The following is a 6525-nucleotide window of genomic DNA, read 5'->3' as shown; positions in this document are numbered from 1 at the left end:
ATATCTAACTCTCTCTCTGTCTCTGTCCCTGTACTAATGTCAGAGATAGCAGGAGGGAGAGACAGAGAGAGGAAGGCAGAGAGAGAATGTTGAAGGAACTGTACTCTGTTCCTAAGCTCTTCTGAACTGCTCAGCGAGTGTTTAGTGGGCTACATTAATCGGCCGTGTACAGTCCTGTATCAGGCTGTGAAGAAGCAGGGCAGGTTCAGTACACAACGGGTCAATGGGAACGATTCACTCTTGTCTGCTAATGGGAAGAGATACAAACCTTAACATCAAGGCCGCGTTTGACCGAATGTGGCATCGAGGAGCCCGAGTAAAATTTAAGTCAGTGGGAATCAGGGGGAAAACTCTCCGCTGGTTGGAGTCATATCGAGCACAAAGGAAGATGGTTGTGGTTGAAGGATGTCAAACATCTCAGTCTCAGGACATCACTGCAGGAGTTCCTCAAGGTATTGTCCTAGGCCCAACCATCTTCACCTGCTTTCTGAATGACCTGCCCTCCATTGTAGCTCAGAAGTAGGATGGTCACTGATGAATGCACAGTCTTCCATTCCATTCGCACCTGCTCAGATAATGAAAACCCAGCAGAAAATGTGTGAAATACTGAGCAGGTCAAGCAGCATCTGTGGAGAGAGAAACAGAGTTAGTGATTCAGCTCGACGTGTTCATGATTTCTAGCATCCACGTTACTTTTTCCTGAGATAATGAAGCAATCCAGAGCCGCATGCACCAACTCCCGCACAATATTCAGGCTTGGGCCGGCCAGTGGCAAGTAACATTCAGGTCACACAAGTGCCAGGCAATGACCGTCTGCAACAAGAGAGAATTCAACCACCTCCTCTTGGCATTAAAAGCATGATCCCATCGCTAAATCCACCAGCATCAACATCCTGGGGACACATTGACATCAAACTTAACTGAACGAATCACATCAATAGTTTTTTTCTCCCAGCGGCTGGTGGGGGTCTGGAACTCAATGCCTAAAAGGTTGGTAGAGGCAGAAGCCCTCATCACATTTAAAACAATCTCTTGGATATGCACTTGAAGGAATAAATTTTCCATGTTTAAAATGGGTAAGGCATAACTCTCCCTGTCTGCACCTCGCCATCAAACACTCTCAGAGAAGGTATAGCACGGGATAGATACAGAGTAAAGTTCCATTTAAACTGTCTGTGGAATGTCGGATCAACCTGGACCACTCACTGTGCCCGGTTCAGGTTCAAGACTCACCTGCCTCAGTCACCGAGACGCTCCACTGTCACTTGCCTTTATGTAAGCGGATGCCGGGTTTGGAAGCAGGTCAGGCACACGGGATTAGGAGGACTGCTCATGTGGAGGATAGGCACCAGTAATCTCTCAGAGAATCAGAACAGACCAGCAAGACTCAGAAAAGGAAACTTGTGTTGAATGTGTGAGCCTCGCTTTCTGAAATGCTTCAGTGTTGAGTGATAATATTGACCTAGTGAAATTTGGCTTCAATGTGATGAAAGGTAAGTATATGACCTTATTACAACATTAAGGTGCCATGTGTACTGTAAATATGGACCAAAATGAAAATGTAGCTGATTAATTTTCAGCTGCATACCATGACGACAGTTACACCTGCTATCGTTTGAGAATGTGCAAGAGACACAATGGGACTCAATCAAAGTAGCCACTGTTGAATTTGCCAGCGTGATCTTTGTGAAAACACAAGAGAGAAGTAAGTTCCTCATCCCTGGAAACATGCTCGTGAATCTTTTCCGCACCCTCTCTAATGCCCCACATCCTTCCTAAAGCACGGTGTCCAGAATTGGACACAATGCTAGTTGAGGAAGGACCAGTGTTTTAGAAAGCTTCATCATAACCTGCTTGCTTTTATGCTCTAAGCCTCTATTTACAAAGCCTGGGATCCCATATGCATTTTAACCACTTTCTCAACTAGCCCTGCCACCTTCAGTATGTGCACAGATATCCCTAGGTCTCTCTGTTCGTGCACCCACTTCAGAATTGTATCCTTTATTTACATTGCCTCTCCTCAGTCTTACCAAAGTACATTACTTCGCACTTCTCTGCACCAAATTTCATCCGCCACGTGATCTTCCCTCGTGAGAAACTGTTAAATGTTGGTGTTCAGAGGGATTTGGGTGTCTTTGCACAAAAAATCCCATTAAGTTAACATGCTGGTGCAAAAAGCAAGGCAAATTTTTTCTTGCTCTTTATTGCAATGGATTGGAGCACAACAGTAAGGAAGTCGTACTGCAATTGGTGAGACCATAACTGGAGTGTAATGTATAGGTTTGGTCTCCACACCTAGGAAAGGATATACTTGCCTTACAGGCAGTAGAGCAAAGGTTCAGTAGGTAATGGTGGGGCAGACTTAAGCGACCTTATGGCTTACTCCTGCTCTTATTTCTTCTGTTCTTAGGTTTTTATGACAAGAGAGGGACAGTAGGACAGGGAGGTCCCGAAAGAAGCAGGGGTGGGGTGGGGGGTAGGGAGAGAGAGAGCGAAACAACAGGAAGCACGTATGGAATCACCACCACCTGCAAGTTTCCCTTGAAGTCTCACACCATGCTGACTTAGAATAAGATCACTGCTGCTTCACTGCCACTGGGACAAAATACTGGAACTCACTTTCCAACAACAATGTAGCTGTACCTAATCCACATGAACTGCAGTGGTTCAAGAAAGAGGCTGACCACCACAATCTCAAGGGCGAATAGGAATGAGCAATAAATGCTAGCCTGGCCATTAACGCACACATCCAAAAAGTGAATAAAGAAGATTTTAAAAATGACAGAGTCATTTAAGGATATATTAGATTAGATGACCAAAAGCAAGAGGTTGGTTTGAGGGAGCGTCTTCAAAGAGGAAAGAGAGGTGGTGAGATGGAGAGATTTAGGAAAGGAATTTCAGAGTCAAGACCATGGCAGCTTGAAGGCACGGCCACCAAAGGTGGAACGATTCAAATTGGGGATGCTCAAGAGGCCAGAATTAGAGGATCACAGACATTGGAGGATTGTGGAGCTGGAAGAGATTGCAGAGATCGGGAGGGGTCATTTGTGGAAGATGTTTCCAAACTTCTACGATCCTTTGCGTGTAGAAGTGTTTCTTAATTTCATCCTTGAAACGGTTTTCGACTAATGTTCGATTTTTAGACAGTGCCCCTCGTCCGAGACTCCCCCAACTAGTGAGAAGACTTTCTCTCCATCTACCACATCAGTTTCCATTATTATCTTGTAAACATTGATCAATTCACCCCTTAACATTCTAAATTCCAGGGATGCAGAGTAAAACTCGGTCTGCACTGTCCCATCAAATGCTGTCAAGCCGAGTACAGCCTGGAGTCAGCTGCAGAGTAAATCTCTGTCTTCTCTAGCCTATCAAACATTCCCATGGCAAGTACAGTGTGGGGTTAGATACAGAGTAAAGCTGCCTCTAAATATGCCTCTCTTTCTCCTCTTTCATCCAGATGCAGAGTGTAACATTGAGAAAGGCAAGGATAAAGATGAAGAGAGAATAACAGAGAGAGGGAAAGTTAGCATTGAGGAGAGTGCACCAGAGAGAAAGAGGAAGAGACTGGGATGGAGAGTGTCCTTCAGAGTTCCTGCAAAGCTGAGTACAGCAGCCTGGAAGGTTTCACGCTGGTCCTGTTTTGTGATAAATCACACACGTCGGCAAAAATTGTTAACAAAAAAAAAGGGACTGTGAACACGACAAAAAATGAATATATAAAAAAATAAAACTGGCCGCACACAACAATTAAATATCCTATGGAACACTGGACCCAGCTGTAGCTCGGTGGGTAGTAGTCTTGCCTCTGAGTTATAAAATTGTGGCTTCAGGTCAGCGCACAAAACCTAGGCTGATGCCACCCAACAGAAAATCAGAACGGACCAGCGAGTCCCAGAAAAGGAAACTTGTGTTGAATTTGTGAGCCTTGTTTTCTGTAATGTTTTAGTATTTGGTCTTAATGTTGACCCAGTGAAATTTTGCTGCTGTGGGATGGGAGTTATCTGAATAAAGATTATAACATATTATTGCAAAATGAAGGTACTGCGTGTAACAACATATGCAGCGTCCCATCATATAAAATATTTTGTTGGTGTGGGATCAGAGTTCGATATTTTCAAAGCACTGTGGTAAACTTAAACGTTTAATCAGCCGTGAGAGGGAAGTAAACCTTGAGACTTTCAAGCAGTAATCAATATCAGATTTGAACAACTGTTAGGGAATAATCAAGGACAGTATACAAAGCATACAGAATATACCATTAAATAGCAGGATGCGGGTTTCCTACCAGCTTGCATCAGGAAGTGCACCCTCCGTAGTTGTGGTGTCATCAAAAGCAGCCAGTCAACTTAAAATGGCAAACAGATGTATGTGCAGTTTTACGGAGGTCCTCAGAAAGGAGACAGAAAGAGGCATCGACTCACACACAGGAAAACAAACACGAACACAGACACGTACACTGAGACACAAACACACAGACACACATAGAGACAAACACCGAGACGCACACATACACAGAAAAACAGACACATGGACAAGCACACACACCTACAGACACACACACACACAGACAAACAAACACAGACAAAAACAAAGACACACAGACAAACACAGACGGACAGACGCACACACAGTCAGACACACACACAAACAAAGACGGAAAAACAGACATACACACACACACACACACACACACACACACACACACACACACACACACACACACACACACACACACACACACACACACACACACACACACACGCAGAGTGCCCAAGGGACAGAGAGTGACAGAAGAATATTTCAGTCTCCAAAAGGCATTCGATGAGGTAAACCTTCGATTTAAAAATGAACAATTGATTTAGCTTCTATGTTTGTTTACAGAAGACAGTTCCAAACTAACATAAAAACAAGAAATGCTGGAACCACTCAGCAGGTCTGGCAGCATCTGTGAAAAGAGAAGCAGAGTTAACGTTCTGGGTCAGTGACCCTTCATCGGAGCTGGGATTCTCTTTTCACAGATGCTGCCAGACCGGCTGAGTAGCTCCAGCATTTCTTGTTTTTATTTCAGATTTCCAGCATCCGCTGTATTTTGCTTTTACTTTCCAAACTAATATCACCTTTTGCGTGTAGAAGTGTTTCCTAACTTCACTCCTGAAAGGTCTGCCTCTATTTTTTAAGCAATGTTTCACTAGTCCCAGACTCCCCCAAGCATAAACGCATAAAAATGGACTGTAAAGGTTTCGATAGATGCATAAAAAGGAAACGTTTGGCTAAGATAAATGTGGGTCCATTACAGGCAGAATCCGGAGAATTTATAATGGGGAATAGAGAAATGGCAGTGAAACTAAATGATTACTTTGTGTCTGTCTTGACTGAGGAAGATACAAGAAATCTTCCAGAATTAGCGATCCAAGGGATTAGGGGAAAGATGAATTGAAGGAAATTAGTATTAGTAAGAAGGCTGTATTGGAGAAATTAAAAGGACCTGATATTCTGCATCCCAGAGTGTTGAAAGAGGTAGCTATAGAGATAATTGATGCATTGGTGATAATCTTCCAAAATATTATAGTTTGTGGAAAGGATCCTGCAGATTGGAAGGTAGTAAATGTCACCACACTATTTATGAAGGGAGGGAGAGAGAAAACAGGGAAATGCAGACCTGTTAGTCCTACATCAGTAGTTAGGAAAATGCAGACATCTATTGTAAAGGATGTGATAAATGGGCAATTGTTTATAATGATCGGATTGGGCAGAGTCAACATGGATTTCTGAATGGGAAATCATGTTTGACGAACTTGTTGGAATTTTTTGATTATGCTACAAGCAGAATTGATAAAGGGGAGTCAATGGACAGGTATCCAGAAATTTTCAGAAAGCTTTCTTCGCAAAATTAAAGCACATGGGATAGGAGGTAATATAGTAGCATTGATTAAAGATTGATTAACAGTTAGAAATCAGAGAGTAGGAATAAACGGGCCACTCTCACATTAGCAGGCTGTGACTAGTGGGGTACGACATGGATCAGTGATTGGGCCCCAGCTGTTCACAATATATATCAATGATTTGGATGTGGGGAGCAAGTGTAACATTTTCAAGTTTACGGATGAGACAAAACTATGTGGGAATGGGTGTTGTGAGGAAGATGCAAAGCGGCTTCAAGGGAATTTGGGCAGACTTAGTGAGTGGGCAAGAATGTGGTGTATGGAATATAATGAAGACACATGTGAGGTTATCCATTTTGGAAGTAGGAATTGATGTGCAGAGTGTTGCTTAAATGTTAAGAAATTAGAAAGTATAGATGGGCAAAGGGACCTGGATGTCCTCATCAATAAGTCACTGAAAGCTAACATGCAGATGCAGGAAGCAATTAGCGTGTCTAATGGTATGTTAGCCTTTATCGCAAGAGGATTTGAGTACAGGAGTAGTGAAGTCTTGCTTCAGTTATAAAGAACCTTGGTTAGGCCGCAGCTGTGTGCAGTTTTGGCCCCCTTATCTTAGGAAGGATATTATTTCCATAGAGGGAGT

Source organism: Heterodontus francisci, unplaced genomic scaffold (genome assembly GCF_036365525.1).
Source record: "Heterodontus francisci isolate sHetFra1 unplaced genomic scaffold, sHetFra1.hap1 HAP1_SCAFFOLD_888, whole genome shotgun sequence".
NCBI classification, from domain to species: domain Eukaryota; kingdom Metazoa; phylum Chordata; class Chondrichthyes; order Heterodontiformes; family Heterodontidae; genus Heterodontus; species Heterodontus francisci.
Note: the sequence above shows the minus strand (reverse complement) of the source record.